At 36.2% G+C, this 12,136-nt stretch overlaps 1 protein-coding gene across 5 annotated transcripts in view; it reads left to right on the top strand.

Annotated features, from left to right (window-relative positions):
• The first annotated feature begins 6,399 nt into the window (after window positions 1-6,399).
• Window positions 6,400-12,136, top strand: part of LOC121321452 (zinc finger protein 385B-like) — a 94,403-nt gene continuing 88,666 nt past the window's right edge. For 2 of the 5 annotated variants that reach the window (XM_041260405.1, XM_041260404.1), the window contains exon 1: window positions 6,413-6,511. The gene's annotated coding sequence lies outside the window, so the exon portion shown is untranslated. Of the gene's footprint in view, window positions 6,512-12,136 lie in introns of all 5 variants that reach the window. The other 3 variants (XM_041260406.1, XM_041260412.1, XM_041260414.1) reach the window with 3 other exon arrangements.

The raw sequence follows: 12,136 nt of genomic DNA, 5'->3' as shown, positions 1-12,136 counted from the left end.
GTAGTTGACAATTTGTGTGTTCAGCCAATGATATTACAATTTCTGATTTCACACTCCATTTTACAAAATGGGAAGTAAATGCTACAGACAAGTGGACGTACAATGAAAATGTTTGAGATTTTACATGTGGGAAATATAAAGGCTGCGGTAAGAAAGAAGTCTAATATATGGAAATATTAACAAATAGTTGAGAACTTGACAGCGGCGGTAAAAGACCAACTGAAAACCTGTTTTGCCAGGAGAAGGAAAATATCTTGAGAAATCTTGGAAGGCCGCAAATTATTTTCCAAAGTGCTTTTCTACATCAACATCCTTTCTAAATTATTCAAATTATTATAGCAACTATATTTACTGCAAACAGGCACCATCTTAAGATTGATTAAAATAACTGTCTGTTTTCCAGTGTGTGTATGTGGCGCATTTAACAACAATTCAGTGGTCACTTTTTTGTTGTCAACGAGAATTGACAATAAAAATTGCCCGTGTATCTCTGGCCCAAGAAACATGTCCGTGTTTCCACCCTGACATATTCAATTTGTTGTATTATGTTTTTGTTTACGTACAGACCTAGATAGACGCTGAACATCATGGCACACAATATTAACAGTAATTTGGACCTTAGCTTCATTTTTCAAAGTACCAACTGACTTTTTTAAGTAGTATTTTTTTTTTTTTTTTTTTTTATAAAGTAAATATGTTTTCCCTGGATGAGCTTGGAATGGCCATTAGGAGGATGGAAATGAGTCATCAGGAGTTGGGAAGCCCTGCTGATATTGCAGTTCAAAAGTTCTTCAGAGTGCATAGCTATTCCTAATGATACATTATCAGTTCACTTTTTAAAATGAGTAATTACACAGCAAAAGATCTATAGTGCAGATATGTTGCTTCTAATGGCCTGCATTTGTTCAAGGCCAAAGGAGATGACATTTTTAAAGTGTCACATTTCAGGGGGGGATACTGCTGTCACTTCCACAGATGATGGAATAAATTGTTTCGTACAGGGAAAGAAAAGATGAAGGACATTATTAAAGAACTCACAGTGCCAGGGCCTAAAAGTAAAACACAATCAGAACCCGACCCAAGCCCGAGACCTTTGAAATATTTGCAGACCTGACCCAACCCGACCATCTCCACAAATATATTCATAACATACACATAAAAAAAAAAATAACAACCATATCTCATTTACTTCCTTTCCTAGTGATCCAACAGTGCCCGATTTTAAAGACAACAGGCTTCTTCAAAACATTGTTGCCATAAATAGCCACACGGATGATGCTCTTGCAAATTCGCATACTCATTTTGGATAAGTATATAAAACCGCTAAATTAACAGCTACAGGACGAATTCATCAGTTCTCAGCGTGCCGCTGCAGAGATGAATTTCCTGTCTATTATTTCAGTAATATTTTGCAAGATTCACATTGTACAAAGCCACATGGACTTTTACTATCGCCAAGTACAACAATGTCAGAATTTTTCCAAACAGTGGATTTAGATGTAACCTTTCCAGCAACTGAACGTTCCACTGCTACACATTCTCCTGTTGACAGTTTCTTTTTTTTTTTTTTTTTTTTTTTTTTTTTACTGCATCGGTCTATACAGATGAACACACTATATTATGATTGCCATGCATGCATAATTCGTGATATAAAGTGGGTCATGATATAAATTGAGTTTCATGTTTGCCTGTAACAGCACATTACGAGTGTGAGAAAAAAAAGAAAGAAAACTAAACAATTGCATATATAGCTCTTTTAAAAATTCTACATGTATGACTGCACTGCAAATTTTTCTTAAATTCTTTCAGCACCTCTCTACATGTATGGCAGCCAATCCATTCCAGTGTCGGTTGAATTCTAACAAAGGCACACCTCAATATCCTCTTGCAATGAGGACTCAAAGAGCAGTGTTTTAATATTGAGCATTTAGTCATTCTTTATATTTAAACAATTGCATATACAGCTCTGGAAAAAACTGAGATCACTGCAAATTTTTCTTAAATCAGCATCTCTACATGTATGGCAGCCATTCCATTCCAGTGTCTGTTGAATTCTAACACAGGCACACCTCATTCTACTGAATGAGGTACTGATTAGGGGATCACCTGAACCATGAACTCATGACATCAAGTGACCTACAAAAAGAATGGCAAACGGCAGCTGGGGTTAAGTGCACGGCGAGGACGGTTCGAAACAGGCTCCTAGGGGCAGGGCTGAAGTCGTGCAAAGCTAGAAAAAAGCCCTTCATCAATGAGAAGCAAAGAAGAGCCAGGCTGAGGTTTGCAAAAGGCCATAAGGATTGGACTGTAGAGGACTGGAGTAAGGTCATCTTATCTGATGAGTCCAATTTGCAGCTTTGCCCAACACCTGGTCGTCTAATGGTTAGACGGAGACCTGGAGAGGCCTACAAGCCACAGTGTCTCGCACCCACTGTGAGATGTGGTGGAGGATCGGTGATGATCTGGGGGTGCTTCAGCAAGGCTGGAATCGGGCAGATTTGTCTTTGTGAAGGACACATGAATCAAGCCAAGTACGAGGTTGTCCTGGAAGAAAACGTGCTTCCTTCTGCTCTGACAATGTTCCCCAACTCTGAGGATTGGTTTTTCCAGCAGGACAATGCTCCATGCCACACAGCCAGGTCAATCAAGGTGTGGATGGAGGACCACCAGATCAAAACCCTGTCATGGCCAGCCCAATCTCCAGATCTGAACCCCATTGAAAACCTCTAGAATGTGATCAAGAGGAAGCTTGAATTTTTGCGTCAGGAGTGGCATAAAGTCACCCAACATCAATGTGAAAGACTGGTGGAGAGCATGCCAAGACCCATGAAAGCTGTGATTGAAAATCAGGGTTATTCCACCAAATATTGATTTCTGAACTCTTCCTAAGTTAAAACATTAGTATTGTGTTGTTTAAAAATGAATATTTTCATCTTTGCATTATTTGAGGTCTGACAACACGACATCTTTTTTGTTATTTTGACCAGTTGTCATTTTCTGCAAATAAATGCTCCAAATGACAATATTTTTTATTTGGAATTTGGGAGAAATGTTGTCAGTAGTTTATAGAATAAAACAAAAATGTTCATTTTACCCAAACACATACCTATAAATAGTAAAACCAGAGAAACAGATAATTTTGCAATGGTCTCTTAATTTTTTCCAGAGCTGTATTTTACTACAGGACAAATACAATTTGTATCATTAACTGGAACTAAACAGTTTGTGTCATTATCTAAAAAGGGCATGAATTATCGACTGATGAGAGCTATCAATTTTTAGGCGTTCCACTTGGTGGCTTTTTTTTTTTTTTTTTTTTTGAGCATTTGTTGTGTTAAAATTTGATAAAGATTAGTGTTTTGCAACTGAACTGTATGCCGATAACTGTATCCATGCAGCATTTGTTGACAGGCTGCACAAAATGTCAGTTTATCAGCATGATGATTATTGGTTGTTAGTTGCAGTGGAAATTAATTATAGCCTGTTGGTACTTACTTAGTAAAGCCTGGTGACACAGAATTTGACAGGCTGAGCAAAAAACAAGTGGGTTTGTGAGATGATGTAAAGAGATAATTTCTCAAGAACCTATGCACAGTTGCAAAATCCACTTATAATAAGCGGAATTGGGCCTTTTTTTTTTTTTTTACAAAGTTGTTTTAATGTTTTGAGAGTCGTGGGTTGTGTGATTGACTGGTGTCAATGTATATGGATGACATTGAAATTTTAGAATCCTATCACCACCAGTTGAACTAAAAAAAAAAAAAAAACTAGAACTACTAAAACAAAAAACAAACAAAAAAATGTTTTAACATCCCCACTCCCCTCCCTCTGAACTGGATTGGGCTTGTTTTGAAAGGCAGTGCTCTTATTTTTTTGTTAGACTTCGCAGCACTGAACCTATGGTTCATGGTGAGTGTTTTTTCAAAAATCATGAAGCAGGAATTGAGTTTTAGGAAGCATATGCACACAGGAAGAAAAACAAATACTCACTTGAAATTAAAAATGCCATAATCCACTCACTGATAACCCTAACCTGACCCAAGGTTGCAAGGCTGTTAATGTTATGTTACTCCAATATTGAGTCAGGATTTTTCCTTGCTTTGAGGTTGTCTGCAGATCCTAAGTGACTTCACTGAACAGACTCCCTCATTCCAGTCAAATTAAGTGACAATGTGATCTTTCAATCCAACAACCCAACCTGCTCTAATAGAGTTTAGGTGGGCCATACATATTTGAAGGTTGCATTGTCACACGATTTGAAGGAATAAAGAGTCAGTTCAACACAATATTGGGGTAACATAATCCATAACTATTCAGAATGAATGCACATTTGGATTTGAGTTTCGCTGTAATAAAAACAGCTATCAGGGAACACTACGTATAAAGCTTGAATTTCAATGAAAGATAAACAACATCTGAAAAAGGAAACAATTTCCAGGTTTGTCTCATATCTACTAGATTCCATTACCATACGTTTAGCAAAAACATTGAAATAACCAATATTCTAAGCATACACAAGATGACCACAGGAAATTCACTGATAAGGGTGGAGACTGGGTGGTGTCTTAAAACACTATATTTAAACTTTGGCTCTTCCCATTTAAGACCTTAGCATCTAATCCATTTCCATTTTATATAATTATACTGTAGGTCACACTAGAAGTTCTCAATGACATGACATATGTCATATAGATACATCTACAAATCATTCTGTAACCGATATGTCCTATAGATATAATGCATACATTTTTTTTTTTTTAAATATTTGATTATATACCTTGTCTAGAGCTCAGATCTAGAAATGTTACTTGTCCATCCTCAGAGACACTGAAAAGGATAAAAGTCTGCACACAATCCATTAAATAGGGGATGTTGCTGAGTTGTCCTTTTTGACTTCTTAACTGTACATTATTGAAATAAAAACAACGGCAACTATTCAATATAATGATAGTCTATGTATTTTCCAGAACTGCATGAAATAAAATAGCATTTTTTTTTTTTTTTAGGACTACATGGTAAAGCACTGAAAGCCCTCAGTCATGTCTGAAGACCAGATCAGACTTTAGAATTTAACAAGTTTGAAAAGTCTGCAGTTTCCAGGATATTGTTTACCTTATTTATTTATCAGGGACACATACAATTATAACATAAGTGTCACTCATATGACACAAGATACATTGCATTTTCAGTTTAGCCAGTAGGCTAATATCCTTTGACAGTACCCACAACACAACCACAATCTTTGTTCCCAGTTGGTCACCACCTGTATTAAACATGGTATTATCTGTAGTGTCGACTACAAAGAAAGTTATCCCTGGAGTTTTCCTGGTTGAGGGCTTTTATCTCTTGATTCACAGTGCTCCTATTGTGCTAGGCGCCACGCTTTCGCACATGCCGGTCATGCAAAAACATTTCACTCAGCCTTCTTTCTGGCAGAAGCAATCTCCTTGTACAGTGTTTGACATTATTTCTCATGCACTAGTGGTACAGTAAATGCATTCTCACAATGATAATCTTCTCCACATTGAATACAGTGTGTACATCACGGGCAGCAGAGCTGCTACTTGTTTGACGTAAGAAGTCAAGGAGTGGTTGTTTTCATTGATCATTCCTCAACGGTTTCCTTTAGGGAGGTTGATGATGGAAATATGGAGCAGATTGTTCTCCAGAGGTCCATTGTTAACACTTTCATAACTGTTTGGTGTGAAACATCGTTCCTTTGTGCAGCTTTAAATAAATATGTAGCTGGCTCTACTAAATAATGTGCATGTTATGAGACAACCCAGCTGATGTAGGAAGAAGGCGTTCACTTGTTCTGGCCTAGTTCTGGTAGTAGAGCTACTGGGTTTTCTCAGAAAAGGTTGCATATGTTATGCATAAGTAAGAAAGTGTATAGCATAGCAAAGTATGTATATTATTTCTTCCCAGGGATGTCTCTGAAAGTGTAAGGAAAGAACACATTTCTTAAAATGTGGTCTTTCATACAGATCACAAATCCAACAAAAAGTAAGTGTAAAAATTGTTCCACGCGTATAAAAAATATAAAGAAACTTTGCTTGTGGTTATAGTTATATATATATATATATATATATATATATATATATATATATATATATATATATATATATATATATAAAATCTGTTCATAATCTTTCCAATATAGGCTACTCCGACAACTGCACTAGGTCGCGTTATTGTCTAGACTAGCATAGTAGAGAAGTATTATTTTTATGTTAAGTATTTAAAACAAATCACGTTAATACATGAACATCTACAGATCACAGCAGCACCAGAGGAGTAGATGCAGGGAGGGGAAACGAGGGCATTTCTGTACTCTGGTACTGAAGAGCGAGCTCAGAATGAGCATGCGTAGAAAGGTCCTAGAGATAGAACGCAGTATTATCAAACATTTGGCGAGCAATATTATTCGAGAGAGGAGGCATTTCAGCCTGCCCGCATTAGCAAAGTCTGAACAACTTCTGTATTTCCAACCACTTACAGTATGCTCAAGGTAAGAATAAAACTGTGTTAATATTAGATATTAGAATCGATTATTGTTCAAAAGTTGCAGAGAAAGCAAAGGTGGTTAAGTGAGTTAGATTACGCTTCTGCTGTATTTGTTTTTTCTACATAATCGAAATGCTACATCCCGTATGATAAGAAAGTTTTGATGAAGTCGAGCTGATATGTTATACCGTAGAACTGTGTTAGTGAGTTGCATGGGGTAAGCGATACTGTTTCTCATAGAACAACAACGCTGTGCATTTGTATTGCCAATGTACATAAAGAGTATTTTATATACCGTAGTCACCTTTATTCACATTTTTAATCAACACCTAATGTGACGAGGTTTGCAGTACATTACAGTAACATTAGCAGTTAAAAATAAGTTTTAAAACCCCCTTAAGGGTTTGCTACTCTCCAAACATCTTAGTACAACAAACCTTTCCCAAAGTCAAAAGAGCGTGAACGGGCTTTCATTAATATTTCCTTTCGTTCAATTCATTCTTGTTCAGATTTTTTTTGTTGTTTGTATTTTTTTCAAAGGGCAAACAAATAGTTTATTGCATCGTTTTAGACTGATAAAGCAAAACACATTTTAGATAGACCCGACCTCCGTAAATAATGTAACAACTCGTTTCTTTTGTAATACTCGCTGTGTCAAATGTTTTAATTCATAAGAGAGTGGGAGGATTTAAAATGTCCTTTTAAAGCACCTCTTCAACCTGACAAGCTGTGATGGCAGCGGTGGAAAGCCAAAGCCACATTTGATTTGTAATCCTCTTTGGTTCTGTATCAGTCATTCTGTTCTAAATATAGTATAAAGATGTATCAATAAGTGACCTATCATTAAATGCTTTGCAGTTCTGTTCTTACCTGGGTGCACCTATACTCAGGTAAAAGGGGATTGATTATCAACAAAATAACAAGGTGCATGCCCATTCAAAATAATGTTGCCAACATCAATACAGATGGTAAGAAGTGTCATGCTGGTGTTATTAGCTTGGGCATATGTCATGGTTAGGCTACAAAAATGCCTAAGAAAACCTTTAACGCAGTTTAATTATCATTCACTGGGGTTACTTTGTCTACGGCAGGTGTATATTGTAAAACTTAACTAACAACCTTATAGGTTTACAATGTAAAGAGTAGAGGATCTTAATTATACAGGAAAACACCCTGCTGGATTAATATTGAGTTTAGGATCAGTGGTATTTAGACCCTCACTGTTCAGATCATTAAAATAGGCTTCGATGTCTGTACACTTCTTAATCTGTGCACGGTTTGTTTTCATCACAGGGTACCACATGGTTTTTAAATAACAGATTTTTTAAAAATGGATATATATTTGGGAACAAAGATGAAGTTTCTTCTGCTATATAAACCTAGTCTTACACACAGTGTATCAAAATGTGTTTATACACATAGGTACTCAAAGTAGACTTGAGTTCTGAGTAAAAAAAAAAAAAAAAAAAAAAAAGCTACAAAGCTCTGAAATGGTTGCTATTTATGGTTTAAATTAAATGTGCTTAATGTGATGAAAAGAGGAAATTGTAACTACTATTAACAGAAATACTTGCTAACTGTGACCTCAACAATACAGAAACATCTAAATATATTAACAACATATTTTGTACATACGTCAGTATGGACGAAGGCAGATGAATAAGGTGATGGGTCACCTGAGCAAACACCATCCAGCCCATGTCAGAATTAACACTGATGTAACACTGCAGTACATTGACTATTGACTGGAACAGTGGTGCTTATCAGTTCTGTGCTTTAAGTTATATAGCCTGTGTTTTAACTACTTGTTTACTGGGCTTGTGTGTTCTTAATTAGTTATATTGTCTCTTGACTGTGTTTGTGTGGTGTTGTAATTAACCCAAATGGACTCAAATGTATAAGTCATGTTACCACTGGTTTTAATGTTTAAATTGACACCTCAGTGTAATAATTAAATTGGTGATGTACAATTACCATGTTGATGCTCTTGATTAATTATCAGGGTAAATCAGCCATAATCCATTACCAAAAACAAATGCAGTAGACATTTCTAGGAAAACTTATTCATTAAATTGTAATATTATATGAGTTATGATGAGTAGACCCATTATTTACAAAATTATTTGCTAGAATGAATTAATTACGCACTGTTATCCTATTAATTAATTATACACTTTACACAGTCGTTTCCTATTTTACATGTAATTGTGTTTCTTCCTTTGTAGTATCTGAAGATGACATCACTCTCTTTCCAGCAAGAGTGTTTGTTTCCGGCCAGTGCAAATAATGTAGAATTTTTACAGTTATTCTGCAAACAGTACAACAAACGTACCATAAATATATACAGTGCATAGAAAAAAAAGAGAAATGAGGGGCATTCTACAGTACGCTGATGGCAGCTATAGTAACATACAGTGGTAGTTTCCATGTTCTCCACCAAATCCCACTGGATCTTTGGGTTAAATTTGGATCCACCTTGAGCCTGAATTCACAACTTTTTTTTTTTTTTTTTTTTTTTTTTTTTTTTTAAGATATGGCTAATTTTTAAATACCAGCACACACTGATTCATTGACGTTATTTTTGTACTTTATCAATCAAGTGAATGTTTTACTGTATAACCCATTTGCCACTGAACACCTGCAGGAATTGAAATGAGACTTGTATTGCATAGTAATGTAATACGTTATTATTGGTTTAATAAGACACACCTGAGCTTGTTAACTGTACACTGTGGCTAATTAAGCACATATTACTACCTGGAATGGATTAAACTGATTAAGCAGCCTTATTTTCATCCCTGATCTATCTCGTCTTTAATTGCTGACATTTTTGTCTTGGTTGTGGCTATTTAATTTTACTGGGTTATAATCATTTACTCTTTGTTTTCAGCTTTGCATGGTTAATCTTACTAACTTCAGATGTTATCCCTAGTTGAATGTCCTTGTTACATAAGATAAGTTATATAACACAGATTTAAGAAAACCTTTTTTTATGTAATACTGTTCTAAATTATCTCAGAGTGCATTATTTGTTATATTTTTTCAGAGACAACATTATCAATTTAAATAGATTTTGTTTAGAATTATTTGGCCTGGTTGTTCATTTTGTCTGCAGAGGCTGGTCTCCTGAGGCTCTAGATACAGTATTCTGTATTTGGGCAGGCCAGATGAGATGCTTGAGGTCCTTGCAGTCATGCTGGTTGTACCATGTCCTTGATTGCTACAGTACACAGCCTATATCTACCGATATACTGCATAAACTTTTCACAGTAGAATAGCCAGTAAAGCTTCTGTAACACTGCACCCTGCTGTTATCAATACTGTTATTGACCACTGCTTGCTCCTAGGGCTATTGTGAAGTACAGTAATGAGAATCTGCTTTCTTCAAGTTGCTCTTTCCACCAACAACCCTCAATGCAATGTGTGACCCCCTTTTTGCTGAATGAACGCCCTTAAGGATGCTTCTGCCAAGGGAGCACTTAAGGTTGGTTTATACTTCTCTTGCAGACAAAAGCTGTATGTCAGCTGCAGTCACTTCTACGAGTGCGCCAGAAGGACTGAAGCACACCCAAGTTCGCCGACTTTTCGATGCAGCAAAGTGGTCGTCGCTGTCGGTCATACTTTCAGCTAGTCTGCGTTACTGCCGGTGTTGACTTGTTACTAGGGTTGCCAACAGGCTCCACAATCTTGGGACACTTTGAGATGGGATTTTAAAATTGCCGGTCTCATGAATGAAGTGAATGTATAAATTGGCTCATATATATTTTTATGACTAGCAAACAAGTAATAAAAATACGTTGTAGTAATTATTATTGTTATTATTGTACAAGTGGTTGCTGCACATGGAAGCATATGTAAGCACCAATATTCATTTCAGCAAAGGTTCATTTACGCTTTAGTTTAATTTTAGAGGCAAGTTTAAAATCCTGCTGTTCATGTTTATTGTGTTCCTCCAAAAGCTTCACTGGCTTGTGGCTAATGTTAGATTTTTTCAAGATCGTCCGACCCTATGCATTTTGCAGTCGTAGACACACAAGAAAAGGACGTACGACTTTAAAAAAAAAATGTTAAATTCTCTGTAGCATTCAGTTAATTAGTTTTGTTGACAAGAATATAAATGCGTATGCTTGGGCCATTTAGGAAAATGCTTTGCCATGATAACTGGTTGCCATGCCTGTAATATTATGTGGATTTGACAGACTAGCAGTACCAATAACCAATCTTTTTTTTTTTTTTTTTTTCTTGAGCAAAGTGGTTTCTTCAACCCATGTAGCAAATATTACATTTGGCTTTCTTCATTGAAATATGAATCATTGCAAATAAAACATGATATTTTATACACACTCAGTCATCAGTAATTTTGTTTCGTTTCCTAACAGTTCAGAATGATATGCCTAGGTGACCCTTTAATTAGTTCTCATTCTGTCCAGCAGTGATTTATGACTATCTAACTCGTGTTAAAATGATGTACAGCTTAATGAAGTAGAGCAACAGTGTTGGATCGTACTTATAATAGTTGCAATGGTTTTCTATGATCAACTAACTTGCGTGTGTGTTGACAGGGAAGCACCATTAAAAACCTGACAGTCATTTAACATCATAGTGACAGCATCAGCGGGAAAATGGTTTATTGCTAAAAAAAAAAAAAAAAAAAAAAAAAAAAAACTTTTCGTGGTGTTTTTCTGTTTAGGATTTATTTGTTAATGCACTCTGCAGACTGAAATGTCTTGACGCAGGCTTACATGAAATGTGGCTCATGCTTGCTATGTTGTCAGACCTTATTAAGAAAATTAACAGCATGCAATAAATTACCCATGAAAACCATGGTAGCAGTGTTGTTCATAACCATTGTATCTGTTCTGTTTTATTAATTGTTTATTTAGCAGTAAGAATATTGTCCCTGTTAAAGTTGCTGCCTGCCTGTGTCTAATTGCATTGTTTCCTTGCTACTCTGCCTTTGTAGAATCTATGGAAATACTGAGTATTGTAGGAATTATTATTTTTATTCTTGGAGGAGCCCGGGGGCAGCAAAACATTGCGGGAATATGGAAGAAGTAAATTGGCTACATGTCTTGCATGTCTCTGTGGAGTTTAACAAACGATAGCCATGGCAAGGAAACTAGGTTATGGGAAGGTCAGGCTTGAAGGTGGGTGAAAAAAAGGAAAGTTCCTATTATGGGTAATTAATCATTGCCAGGCGATAGTTCTTGACAGGGCAGCTATTATATCTAGGAATAGACAGAATACATTATCAAAACCTATGTAACTGGGAATCAAATATTTTCTGAATATTTATCCCATGCCATTTTTCTGTGCATCCAACATGGGTTGTGTACTCGTGCAGAATGATACACAAATTTATCTTCTGGGTCATCTGTAATCGGTTATCTCAGTATTACAGAGTCATCTTTCCTTTCTTCTTCTTTCCCCAAGATTCAAGCTCTCACACTCTCTGTAAGTTATGACCTCCTGCCAAGTGCAGCAGGGATCTGGAAACTTGCCACACATCTAAGTCTTTCTGATTCCAACCAGACTGGTAACTTGAGAAGCAAACACCTGATTCCATTGCATACCACCTGCGAAGGTCAAAACAAAGAGAATTATGAATACCTGACATTGAGGTACAAGA

This window comes from Polyodon spathula, chromosome 10 (assembly GCF_017654505.1).
Source record: "Polyodon spathula isolate WHYD16114869_AA chromosome 10, ASM1765450v1, whole genome shotgun sequence".
NCBI lineage: Eukaryota > Metazoa > Chordata > Actinopteri > Acipenseriformes > Polyodontidae > Polyodon > Polyodon spathula.
Note: the sequence above shows the minus strand (reverse complement) of the source record. Positions and strands in the feature narration are given on the sequence as shown.